General features: G+C 49.2%; 1 long non-coding RNA gene across 1 annotated transcript; it reads left to right on the forward strand.

The window, feature by feature from the left end:
• The first annotated feature begins 3,122 nt into the window (after positions 1-3,122).
• LOC123480433 (uncharacterized) lies at positions 3,123-11,206 on the forward strand. The gene is made up of 3 exons (XR_006656445.3): positions 3,123-5,120; positions 6,544-6,662; positions 8,568-11,206. It is a non-coding gene; the product is annotated as an uncharacterized lncRNA (long non-coding RNA).
• Positions 11,207-13,958: the final 2,752 nt, after the last annotated feature.

Consider the following 13,958-nt stretch of genomic DNA (forward strand, 5'->3'; position numbering starts at 1 on the left):
GAGCAATGACAAGGGCAGCCGAACTCCCAGGTCTGGGGAAGAGAGTCCGTCCTTTCGTGGGACGGGCTGTGAAGTCCCATGGCCAAGAGTATGGGGACAGAGAGACCATTGATTGGGTCCAATGCACACATGACAACCACCATTGTGGAACAGCAACTGCGTGCATCCTGGACAGAGCAGGGCGACAACGTGGGATGCTTTGAGTCTTGGTTTCAGCTGCGACATTCAAATACCTGGTATTTCAAGTCAAGACCCTGGCCTTGCAGAGACGCCAGGCGAAAAATCAATTTGTGCCCCTTGGTCCGACACCCACCCTCGGGGCATGATCAGCCCGATGTAGGAAACTGCAGAGAGGACTTTTGGGGAAGAAGCAGTCCAGTGTGAAGCGAGCCTCAGTCCCTTTCGGGGAGAGGGGACAAAGACCCCTGGCCAGTCTTGTGAGAGGAACTTCAAGAGATACCTCGAGTTTGCTGTGTGTCCCCTGGGATCTGGGGGACCGGTATCTGATTAAGGTCTGACAAATGTATAGATGATAAGCAGATGGTGGTTGGAGGCTGTCAAGGCCAGAGCGTGAGGACAGAGCGTGGCGGAGAGAACAGATGGCATAGCCATCTTGGGGCACCAAGGATGTGTGGGTTTCCCGGGAGCAGAGCAGGTTGCAGAACCTGGGTCGGAAGCATCTTCAAAAACCAGCCTGCCCCAAAATGAATAGAAAAAGGGACCGACACCTGCGACCTGGCCCACCACGTCCCACCATGTCAGGGGACTGAGCCATGTAGAAGCCACTAGAAGGGACCCCAAAGAACACATAACACACCTCAAAAAGCAGACCCTGCTTTGAACACCCGCCAAACCCAGAGGAACTTTAAATACCTGCCAAGCAGAGGGCACCAGCACCGTCCCTGTCCTCCTCAGCCTCCCTCTGTGTCCTCAGGCCTTTGGGGACGTAGAGAAGCTAACCACCGCCCCTTTCCCCATGCCCAGGCTGAGGGAGGGGCAATGCAGGGCTACCAACGCCCACACCAACCCCCTCTGTCTGAGCTAGAAAACAGTGATCCCCCTGCAAGCAACTTGGCTTCCATCTGTCTGAAGTTTGTCCCACTACACTGTGTGAGTTATCTATTACTGCGTAACGAATTTCCCCAAAGCCTGGTAGTTTCAAACAACAGCATCTGTTACCTCCCAGTTGCTGTGGGTCAGGAATCTAGGCACACTTCACCGGGGTCTCTGGCTCAGGGTTTTTCACCAAGCTACCACCAAGATGTCGCCTGGGCTGTGGTCTGAGTGGGTGGCTGGGCTGAAAGAGGATGCAATTCTGAGTTCACTCACGTGGCTGCTGGAAGCCTGCCAGCCTGAAGTCACACTCTGAGTTCCGGGCCACGTGGGCCTCTCCACAGGGTGATTCAGTATGGCAGCTGGCGTCATCAGGATGAGCACGAGAGCGGAGAGTACCAGCCAGGTGGAAGACTGTCTTTTATAATCTAATCTTGGAAGTGACATTGCATCACTTTTCCCATTAGAAGCAGATCACTAGGTCCAGCCCCAAAGGTTAGGGATCACATAGGGTATAAATACCAGGAGGAGATCATTGGGGGCTATCATGTACTGATTTTATAATCCATTTTTTGCTATGTTTTATTTTTATGTATTCATGTATTCATTCTTTCTTTTTAAATCATCATCGGAGGATATATTTATTGACTTTAGAGAGAGAGGATGGGGGAGAGAGACAGAGACAGAGAGAAAAACATCGATGCGAGAAAAATCGATCAGTTCCCTCCCACACATGCCCCAACCGATGATCCAACCCGCAACCCTTGATCCCCGTGCCCTGACTGGGGATCAAGTCCGCAAGCTTTTGGTGCCCGGGACGATGCTCCAACCAACCGAGCCTCCCGGCCGGGGCCATACCGGTTTTATTAGAGACATACGCCACTTCTAGTGGCCGAAGACATGTCATGCACACAGATCTACCGTATCTACAGCATTACAGAGCATCACCGGCTAGTCCCACGTGCTCTGCACCTGCCAGCCCCCTGCGGTGGCCTGGAGGACATGCTTTAACATCTTTTTCAAATGTTGCACTGTAGAAGTTTCCAACCTTTTATAGAGGCGGGGCAAACAATAAAAAGCAACATGGCCCTTCTTGTTTCACCTGTGCCCCAACCCTTTTTCCACAAGCCACCAGTTACTACTGAAAAGACAATCTCAGCCATCACATTATCTCACCTTTATTAATCCGACGTGAATCTCCACACACCACACTTAACTACTGCACAATTAGCAACAACTCCTTAGTTTCATGTGCTATTCAGCCAGTGTTCGAATGCCCCCAATTATTTCAGAAAAGTCTTTTCCAGCTGGTTTGTTGGAAAGGACCTTTAACTTCAAATGAACCCCCAAGTTTGAAACATACTTCCGAGTCAGCATTTTAATTACTGACATGAAACCGCTCTCTGAGCAGAAATGACTGCGGGACGTTTTATGATCCAGGAACGACCAGCAAAGTGGCAGAGGTTGCTCAGGATTTCACCCAGAGGTGGAGGGAGCTTCAGCTCAGCTGGGCTCTGTCCAGGGGCAGTGGAGAAATGAAGGAGGCCACTTTCTTGCTGTTCCCCAGGCCGGTGACACCCAGGCCATCTCTAATCCTCACTACCGTCCTCTGAGGTGGGTGTCACAATCCTCATTTTTACCAGTGAGAAAATGAGGGTGCAGGAGAATCACCTTGTGTAAAGTCACAGAGCTATTACTTAACACAGCCGATACTCCAACTCAAGTCTGACTGACCTCCCCAAGGGACGAAAAAGTGACACTGTCATAGCTCCTAGGGCATGACGGTACTGTGAGTGTCTTTTTACTTAACGATATCTCCTCTCCATGAAAGCTTTCTTACCTGACACTGGCAAAAACCGAACCATATCTGCCATTCACCTTTATTCCCTAGTGCTCTGCATAGAACGGGGTACACAGTAGGTGCCTAATAAATGTAGCCTGCGTAAAGTCTGGCCTAGCCCGGAAGTCACCATCACACAGAACCCTTTGCCAAGAAACCCGGTTCTAACAGCCAGACCACCTGTGTGAAGGGCAGCTGTACTCCACGTCCCCAGCCTCCTCAGCTTCATCCCAGCTCTTGTCCCCTCGGCAATGGTGGTGGCCATGGAGGGGACAGCCGAGGAGGTGAGCGAGATGGATTCACGCCCACGCTTTCAAACTCGGAGAACATTCGATTTTACTTGCTTTCTGGAAACTAGGTCTTGAGAAGAGTCTGGTGGAGGAGCTCCCAGAATTATTGCTTTTTAAAATTTTTTTTCATCCTCACCCAAGGATATGTGCACCGATATTTTTTTTTAGAGGAGGGAGGGAGGGAGAAACATCAATTGGTTACCCTCTGTATGTGCCCTGACTGGGGATCAAACCAGTAACTCTTTGGTGTACGGGATGATGTCCCAACCAATTGAGCCCAGGGTCAGAATTATTTCTTTTGATGGGGCAGCTATAACCCAGTGAACCGCATTCTTTTATTCCATGAAACCTTCTCAAAAGCTGTCTGAAACGCTCCACACAGCCCACCCCCTTCTCTGCCTGACAAACTCCTCATCCTTCAGGGCTCAGCATAAATCTCATTTGCTCCGTGGAGCCTTCTCTGTCTTCGTGGGTGCACCTGCATCCCTCTATGCCCCTATCGTGTGCTCTGCTGCCCCTCAGAACTGTAAGCCCAATAAGGCAAAGGCGACACCTGTCCTGCACCTGGACCATGGTGGGCACTCAATAAATACTCATTGATGGATTTTATTTTAAAAAAATAATAAAGCCATTTAAAAACTGCACTTTCTGAAGTCTCTTTAAAAATAGCACCAAGCCCAGAGGCATTCCACTCATAAAATAGAGCAAAACTTGAAATTCACTTTTTTCACCCCGTTACTGCTCCCACTCCACCAAATTCATTTCATCTCTTTTGTAAACCCCCTACATCTCCAAACCTCACAGTGCTGGCTGTTTTCGTGTTCTCTGTCTTTCTCTTCGTATGCCGCCCGTTCTCCGATAATTAACTTATAATTTCTCTTATAATCCCTTCTGTCTACTCTGAGCTTTCATTATCCCGATTCCAGAAAGCAAACAACTAGAGACATCCAATAATCCAACTTCCTTAGAATGCGGGCAGGACTATAAACTTAGAAGGCTTGGATTGTTGCCTGTTCTGTCCCCTGCCTTGGGTAGCACCTGGCACATAGTTGGTGCTCAGTCAAGATTTATTGGTTGAACAATGTAAGTTCTTTCAAATTTGTCACGTATTTTTGTCACTGTTGTTACATGAATGGATGAATAAGTAACGAGAGGTGTTTGGGGAGAAAATAGAAGAAAAAGATGGACAAAAAGTACTTTCTTGATTTGGAAGTCTAAGATGGGAAGTTGGCTTGAAGAAGCAAATAGCCAAACCAAGAGGGGCACAGCCCCCGCTCATTCTCGGACTAGAAGGGCCCTCTGCTGCTGACTCAGCAGGAAGCAGCCCTGGGGGCAGGGGTGGGCAAGGTGCGGCCTGGCAGTGTGGCAGCAATTCGGCTGACAATTTCCTTCTATGTTTCAGTGTAATTGAATTAGCATCCATGGAGACCGTCTCCCAGACATCCGCAAATGCAATCCTGTGAAGCAGGCGCCACAATTCAGCTGGCATTATGAGACGTTGAATTGCCATCCAGTCCCGCGCCGCTCCTCGTTGCTTTGTGTGTGCTCGTTAGAGGAAATTAGGTGGATGCGACAAGCCTGGGAACAATTAAAATCTTCCCACTTAGCCGATTCCCAGCAGCGGCGCCCGAGTTCTCCCGATAAGCACTCTGGTTTCGCTTAGCTAGCGTGCAAGACGGTTGGGAGGTGCTTTCTAATTCCGAGCAACGGATAGCAGAGCGGTTTGCTCCAGCCAAGGATACGTGTGGATTGCTAGGGCACAGAGAAAGAAGACAGCCATGATAGGAACCAACCAGAACATCGCCCCTATCAGACCACGAGTCCTGGGCCTCAGTCCAGCGGGAAAGGGTATTTCTCAAGACAAGTCTAAGCAGTGGGGCTAACTGCTGGGTCAAAGTCAAGGCCAGGAAGACAGCACCCAGCATTGAGCCCAGAGGGTGAGTCAAGACTAAAGTTGAGGAGCGTCAAGAGCGGGGAAGAGGGGAGTAGAAAATGGCATGGGGCGAATGGTTCAGAACTGAGGTTGTGAGCAGCAGGAGAGTGCTGGATGGACCACAGTGTGAGGCTGGGGGTGGCCACATAAAGGACTGTGTTTTACTGGCCGGAGGGAATGGCTTACAGGTCCTGGGGTGCAGTATGGGAGAAAGAGCAGATTTGGGGAGAAATAGGGATCTGAGCTTGCATCCTACCATGTCCCACCATGTTCGATGGTTAAACTACTTCACCCCTTGGACCTTCTGCTTCCTCAGCGGAGACAAGAAGACACCCTTACTGCAAAGCGTGGAGAGGGGCAGAGCTGTGTGAAGGACTAGAGCTTTACATGTGCGATGGGACTTTGTCTTGGTTTGGGTTACACCAGAAAAGGACCTTGAAGCAAGGATCTGAGTGCAGGCACTTTACTTGGGAGATGACTGAGGGAAGGGGGAGGGGGAGAATGAGGCAGAGAAGAGAAAGAAGCAGCGGAGGGTTTGTCACCACTCTGGAGACCACTATGGGCACCGGAAATCATCCCCTGGGGAACTCTGGGAAGCCATGCAGAACACATGCCTCGGAGTTAGCCCAACTCAGGAGGGAGGGGTCTGGGAATTGACAGAGAGCAGACCAGCTCCCATCGGTCATGGGCTGGGGGCTGCCCCAAGGGGCTGTTCATTCCCTGGCACTTCTGGTCTGCCTTGGAAATGCGTAAACTGGTAGGTCTTCTTCATCCTCTGAGAAAGCCCCCAGGCGCACAGGTGCCAAAACTGGCAGATGAAAGTTGACATTGGTGAGTTCTGATGGGGCACTGATAACTGCTACTTTGGGGTGACAGACACTGTGTCCCCATGTGAACTGGGTCCCCTATGCAAGCCAGAAACAAAACATGTGTTCATGTTCCAAAGGGAGATACAAGACCCTTGACAGGACTGGCAAAGGACACAGTCAAAATCTGTTTCGTGACCCTTAGCCTCTCACTTAGCTCAAGGGTATGAGAGGTTTCTAGCTGAAGTGTGAGGAAGAGTACGGGGCTGGAAGGAGGACTTCTTTAGAGAGAGCTGATGGAGTGCTGTACCAGATTCTTCTCCCCAAGCCCACAGGGGAAAGGAGTGGGCTCCCCTCGCCTGCAGCCCGGTGGGTGGGTAGGGGGTGGGGGGCTTTGAAGAGAGCACTGGAGGGCCCTGGGGACTAGAGTCAGACTTGTGCCTGAGAAAGCTGAGGGGCTCAAGGGCTGCATGAAGCCTGGCAAGAAACTACCCTCCCACCAAAGGCTGGTGTTCTCCTTGGGGAAGGAAAGGGAGAGGAGCTTGTGGTGGGGGGGTGGGTAGAGAGAGGGAGAGTAGCAAGCTGACCTATGGATAAATGAAAGATGCTTTGCCTACAAAGGCCTCCAGGAGGGATGACGAGACCCCAGGCTGGGGTGGTGGACCACAGAGAACCAAGGTCAGAGGGAACATCCTTATGGGACCATCGGCTAATGCACCTCAAGTGCCAGAGAGCTACAGGTGAGAGATGTGCACCCAGAGTCCCTGCAGATAGGTGAGCACTCCCGTGCACTGAGCAGAGGCTCTGGCTCAACAGGGTGGGAGCGGCAGAAACCCAGCCCCATCTGTCAGCAATCAGGTGCACACACCCACATTCCTGGGAGGGGCTGGAAATGTAATCACGCCTTGGTTTGTTGTCCTGGGGGTGGCCGGCTCCACCTGCGGCCTGTTTCTTTTTCTTAACCATCATCATTATTTTCCACTGACATCTTCTCATTTCCTCACAGTTATGTTCAGACAGCTGTGGTTCTCGCACAGAATTTAGTGCAAAAATGGCCAGATCATTTATCGACTGAAGACACTTCCCATTTTGGGCACAAATCCTTAGTTACACAGTCTGTAGACAGTGCCAGGGCTGAAAATTACTTCTTCAGGATCAGATAAGAAGATCTTCTAGTCCCTTCTGCAGTCTGCTCAGGCTCTCATCCTGCTCCTGGTCGGTCCTGCGGGAAAGCCGCCTGGCACGACACCAGCTTTACAGCCAAAATGTCATCTAGCATTCCAGTGCCCGAAGGGCAAGGGGCAAGCCCGGCATTTTCACACACTTCCAAAATGCCAAAGAGAAGAGACGCATTTTTGTTTCAAGCCAATTTCGTCCAAGTCACTTTTCTACGGAGTGATCAGTCTGAGCCTTGGTTGTCCCATCTGTGAAATGGAGCCAGCGAGGCCATCCTCTCGCAGGGTGGCTCTGAGTGACCAGAGGGCTCACGTTATTCCCATGGTCACTTCCATTGACATCTATGTGTCAGTGGAGGAAATCAGTGGGTCTAGTCCATGGTAGCTGGTGGCCAACATTACGTAAGTCCAGGCTGAATTGATCAAATCTGCTCTATTAGGCAAAACTGACCAACTATGACACTTGAGGTGAATTCTGATCAAGTACCCCATCCGGTGGTATGACTGCCAGGTTCTGCTTCGTTTGGGCTGTTTAACCACTTCTGAGCTCTGAGAGCTGCAGAAAGAACATGACAGGGAGGCCGAGTGGGGGTGGGGGAGCAGGCCACAGGGTTTGTGGGCAAGAATGGGTCAAGACTAAGCTAAAAGGAAGCAGGACGGGACCGTGAAGGTGAGGAGGCTGGCTGCCAGGTGGAGGTGTCCAAATAGTCTCCCCTAAGCATCAGGGAGTGGGGAGAAAAATCAGACCAGAAAAGACGGACTCAACCCAATGACCACACAAGGAAAGGTGTGTATTTCTGGTGTGGAAAGTCCCCAAAGTAGGAAAAAGGAGAGATGAGAAGACTCTACCTCCTGGAGCCTCAGTGGCCCCATCTGTAAAATGGGCACCATGTCACAGAGTGATGGTGAACAGGAAATGTGCCCGCCGTCCACACCCCTCCCCTCTCGGGGGTCTCCCGCCCCAACCTCACTGCTCTTTAAGAAGGCCCTGGGATGGTGAAGGAAAGCTTGTAACTCCTGCTGCCACTAGTCTGTGGGGCCCAGAGACCAGGGCGAGGTCTCATTCATTTCTTTTCCCCACAGGGCTGGTCCCAGGACGGCAGTCAATACATGTTTCTTCTTGAAACTCACATATACACACACACACACATACACACATGTAGAAAAGGATGGAAACACATCAGCACATTCCCCATTATCTCCGAGTTGTGGCACTTTCTCTTTTCTTTTTTCCTCATTTGCATTTTGACGTTCCTAGAATACACGTGTATTATTTGTGGCATTTTTCATGACCTTGAAAGACACCCCCTCCCTGGTACTAGAGGTTGCCTCTAGGAAATGGGATGCAAAGAACCAGTGGGTCGGGGTGGGTTGAGTTTGGTTTGGTTTGTAGGGTTTTTGTTTATTTGGGGTTTTTTTACTTTATGTGCATCCTTACTTTTTGCATCACTTTTGTCATTTTTTTTAAAGAGTAAAACCTAAGCCACACACACACGATGGCAGAAGGAGCATCGACGTTGCCGTATGGAAGACTCGCCTTCGAACCCTGGCTCATCCACGCAGTGACCTCTCTTCGTTTCTTCATCTGTGAAATGTTTTGTAGAGTTTGCTGTAAGAATCAAAGATGACATGGGTAAAAAATACTCAGCATGGAGGAAGTGATCTATAGTCTAAAGCAGTTAGTAAGGGCTCATTTGGGGGGTATTTTGTCTGTATGTTTATTCTGCACAAGCAGGGGTTTCCCTAGGGGCTGATTTGGTGAAAAATAAACCTTTACCAAACACCCAATCAAAATTCTATATGGCACTATGGTGAAAACACATTGGAGAACTTAAGGTGCATTTGCAAGAAAATATCTCTTTATATTCTTTAGTATCGAACCTCACCCCTTGGGCTCCCTCAGCCTTGGGAGTCAGTGACAGATCTTGGACTTCTCCAAGGCGGCAGAAAAATCTAGTGTGTTTTATTTTGTTTTGTTCACATTTATTCATTTCTTTTTCTATTCCACCACAAAGTCTTTCTCTGGCTGGAAAATGCATCAAGACTCTCTCCCCCATCCCCAAAAGATCACCAGGAAGTGAGCTTTATCCTGGATACAGGGGCAGAGCTGAGTTAATCTTTTCTATTGTCTTTGGGAATTTGCTTGCCTGTGCACCTAGATGCCCTACGCATGCTCACTAAAGCCTTCTGCCAAACTTCATTAGCCATTTAGGCTTCTGCGGTACTATTCCTAGTCTCTCATTTCTCTGGAATTAATTTAAAGTAACATTTTCTCACCTCTGTCAGCAGGCCTCCATGAGTTACATACAGGCTTACAAATAGACTTGCAACAGATTTTGTCACAAATTGCCTTAAATCAAAATGTTTGGTTTCATCTCTTCTTTCACTTCCAAATGATTAAGAAGCCGTAGCTGCCTGACACACCTGTTAGCAAGGATGCTAAGACCATTCCCAGACTATACAAACAAACAAACAAAAACAACAACCACCAAAAAACACCATAGCCTGATCAATGAATGTTTCCTGCTAATGAAGGACCGATGGCCGCCAGGGGCTGTTGACATATCTGACACCCCGAATCTAATAAAGCACTTCCTGTTTTCACTGTGGAGAGGAGAACTGGTGGCAATTCCACGTGACATGATGTAGCAGTATTACTGATGGAATGCCCTGCGAGCTAGGGGTTCTCCATACACGATACATCTCACAGCAACTCCCCAGGTCTCAGGACCGTTGTGGTTACAAGTGCCAGACAACCAACTTGCCATAGCTTAAGCAACAAGGGAATCAGCTGGGCTCATGTAACTAAGAGAACCGAGTTAGTGCTTAACATAACAAGAAATGTTTCAGAAACCAACCTCTATGACTGGCTCCAGAAAGTTCCTCTCTCCCTCTCTCACTCTTACTTCCCTTTGTCTTTGCCTATGGATCACACAGCCTGCTACAAACAGGCCGATTCCATACGAAGAGAAATGTGGCTACCATTCTCCCAATGGATGTACATCAGTCCCAGGGAAAAAACTCTGATTGGACCATTTGGGTCACATGCCCGCCCCTTGAACCAATCGCTATTTGCTGCCAGATGATTTGGCCAGATGATTTGGGTTATAGTCTCATCCTTTTGGCTAACTGGTCGGTGTCTGTTCATAGGAGAAAGGCTTACAAGTTTCATAGGCAGATAAAAAACAAGGTCGCTGTGAAGAGCTGTGCAGGTTGCACACTGCCCAAGGGTGCCAGCAGAGGGACTAAATAGGGAATAAAATCCTGCCAGTGATCCCCTCAGCAAGCCAAGCACCCTGGGCCCAGACACATCTGCTGGACGAAGGGATGCCTTTGTCTAGCCCATACGCAGGTATCATGTGGGCCAGCAGCAGCCCTGAGCCAAAGCAACAGCAACATCCAGCAACTATAATATCTAGGAAGCAAATCTCGATTATCCCACTTTCCAGACAAGAAAACAGAGGCCCACAGAGGCGAAGTGACTTGTCTGAGGCGATCCAGCAGGAAACAGTAGAGCCAGGACTGGGACCCATGTCTGCCCGACTCCAAAAGCCATGCTTCTCCCATAATAACTCACTCAGCCACGTCTGGGGACAGTGGGGCTCACCAGGCTCCCAACAGCACGCGGAAGAAGTGGGTTCTTGGCGCCTCTTCCCTCTGAAAACCCAGCTAACGGCGTGGGGGAGGCAATCTAACCGAGAAAAACAAACCCAGCCCATGACAAGACACATCACAAAAACTCTGTTTTCAAGCAGCTTGAAAGGCATGGTATTTCCCTTAAAAGGGGGAATTTTGTGCTTGGAACAGTGAGAAATTAGATGCAATCTGTTTTGACTTCTTCCCAATTTAGGACACGCTTTAGTGACCAATCTGAAGACGTGCCAGCATCCTTCTGTCTGGAAGACATGTTAGCTTGGTTTATGTCTCTGCTCATAAAGGACATCTAAATCAGCTGGCAGGGACAGTGGTCCAGAATTTATACAGCGGGTGTGGAGACAGGCTGAGTTGTCTCTTCCTGGATATTAATAATAATTATTATTATCATTGTTCACTGGGCATTTACTGCGTGTCGTGCCTGGTGCTGAAGACATCGATCACCACACAGCCCTATTAGAAAGTTGGGCAGGGGCCCCAACTGGTGTGGCTTAGTGGATTGAGCACTGGACTGTGAACCAAAGGGTCACCGGTTCGATTCCCTGGGTTGCGGGCCAGGTCCCCAGTATGCGAGGGGTGTGCAAAGAGGCAACCACACGTTGATGTTTCTCTCCCTTTCTTTCTCCTTCCCTTCCCCTCTCTGTAAAAAATAAAGAAAGAAAATCTTAAAAAAGAAAAGAAAAAAAAAAAAAGAAAGTTGGGCCAGGGATGGGTTGCTGGGAAGGGTTCGGAGTAGGGGGTGGATTCTGGATATTCAGCGTCTGAACACTCTTCCTGTCAGGAAATCCTTCATTGGCAAACTCTTGATGGGAACTGGACCCATTCCCACCACAGAATCAGAAGAGACCAGACCCCCCGTAGCCTTCCAGAACATTCCATTTTGCTTAATATCTATTTCTGTTGTTTGCACCCAAGCATCTGCTACATAAAAGTGTTGTTAACAACCATTTTATGGATAAGACTCTGACACTCGGATAGAGCAGAAGACTTAGTCAAATAATAACAACAACAAAAAAAGCTATAAAAGGGCAAAGCAGAGCCACAGGAAGGGGCCAGAGGCATCATGCCGTCAATAAGCATGCCTGCGTGGTCAGGCTGACTTGGCCACCAATGTCAGTGTCATTGACACCGCTGGGGGACCTCTAGCAAGTTACTTAACCTGTGTGACTCCGTTTCTTCACCCCAAAACACGCAGTTAGTTATGTCAATAACACGGGATTCTCGAGAGCGTTAAATCACGTATGGATTGCTCTCGACACTGTTTAGAATACAGAAAACGTTTAACCATGTCAGCAGTTGTATCTGTTAGTGCTGTTACCCTGTATTTATGTTCATCAGCCTCTTGCTATCACTCCATGTCCTCAGTGAGGGTTATCTGACTGTCAAGTAAGATTGTTTGCTATATTTTTGTCAGCCCTCCCACCTCCCAGAGACACGGTTGAAGGAAAAGGGAGGGTGAGTAATAATTCTGCTAGGAGTAATATTCCACCTCGACAGGAGGGTGACTTCCGAAACCAGACACACACTCGGGTTCTCTTCCGCGTCTCAGGAGGACCCTGGCATAGGCCAGCAGGGGTTCAGCCTGAGCTCATCAATCACACTAATGACGATGGATGTCCACCCCTTTGCCACTCATCAGCAGCTGCCTGGGGTTTTATCGCCATGTCCCAGGGCAGAGCAGACCACCCCCAACTCCTGCCCGGTGGGATTTTTTTTTTCTTATTCCATGTTGCCCAGAACAGAGGCAATTAAATAACTCATTTCTCCACCCTCCACCCCTTTAATTACAATGGGGGCTGAGAGTTGAATAACACAGAACAAAAGACAAATTTATTTACCCCAGGATATAAAGAAGATTATCGGAAATGAGCATTCAGAAGTCCTTCTCCTGGGGGAATTTTAATTTGCTGACCCCTGCCTTACAGAAATGCCAGGTCTTTTCACATAATTATAAAACCCCAAGAGTTTGGTCTGCTTGAGTCATTTGTTGGCACACACGCATCACTCCGGCTCCTTGCTCTCATTGGCCGATTATGAGCCTCTCCACTTGGGCTTTAAACGGGCTCTTTGGGACAATACAAGAAATGCTATTTTCCTGGTGACATTTTCTACTGCAGCTACCTGGAATGACTGAGGTAAAATCATACTGGTTAGCGAGCTCCTGGTTATACATCATTTAACCTCACAGCAAAACGGCAGTAAGCCAAAAAGGGACTCTATTGGTTCCTGTAACTGAAAAGCCGGCCATTAAATCTACCTTCAGGCACGACTCAACTCAGGGGTGTTGTGTCACTGGGCTCAGTCTCTTGGGTTCACTGGTTCTCCTCTGTGTTGGTTTCTCTCTCATGGTAAAGATGGTCCCGAGTACTCTCAAGCTTCCAATCCAGAATTACGTCTCATTGCCTCAGTTTTGGTCATGTGCCCACACTGGAACCAATTACTGGGACTAGAGGATGAAACACACCAATTGGCCGGACCTAGGTCACATGCCCAATCCTGCACCTGCAGTATGAGCCTCGCCTCGTGGGGAGAGGGAGGTGGTGGTCCAGAGACCCCCGGCTGGCTGAACTGACAAGCAAGATGAATCTGTGAAGCGTGCGTGCGTTTCCCAGTGAGGGAAACCTGGCTTTGCAAAGGAAAATAAAAAGGAAAGACGGAGAAAGAAACAGAAAGGGGGGAAAGAGGAGAGAAGCTTCTAGAAAGTGAGTGGGATGGGAGCTTGAACTTCATTAAGGCTTTAAAAGAAAAGTAGCACCGCAGACCAGTACAACGTGAGGCCTCGTGGCCAGTGAGTGAGTGAATGAACGAATCTGTGCGCCCAGGTGCGGGGCTGAGCCCCTTCCACGGCTCATTTAACTCACCCCACGCAACAGCACTGAGGCCAGTAAAATCATCTCATTTGGCACGGACGAGGATATCGAGGACAGGTTAAATAAACGAATGGAGGTCACAGAGCTAGGAACCAGGCAAGAATTGACTATGGTCAAAAATTGAACCTGATTCTGTCTGACTCCAAGTCAGGGGCTCTTAACTGCCACATGCAAGCTTCTCACGAGCTGTTCTGCAGCACGCCATACCTGAAAGGTCTCTGTGTGAAGGGGGGAGGGGCGGTGGAAGGAGGGTGGGAAGTGTGAGCAAACACAGTCGGAAAGTGCGGCATGTTATCGCCCGCTTGGACGGTCACAGCACACAGCAGCAGGTTGTGAG

Source organism: Desmodus rotundus, chromosome 7, assembly GCF_022682495.2.
Source record: "Desmodus rotundus isolate HL8 chromosome 7, HLdesRot8A.1, whole genome shotgun sequence".
Taxonomy (NCBI): Eukaryota; Metazoa; Chordata; class Mammalia; order Chiroptera; family Phyllostomidae; genus Desmodus; species Desmodus rotundus.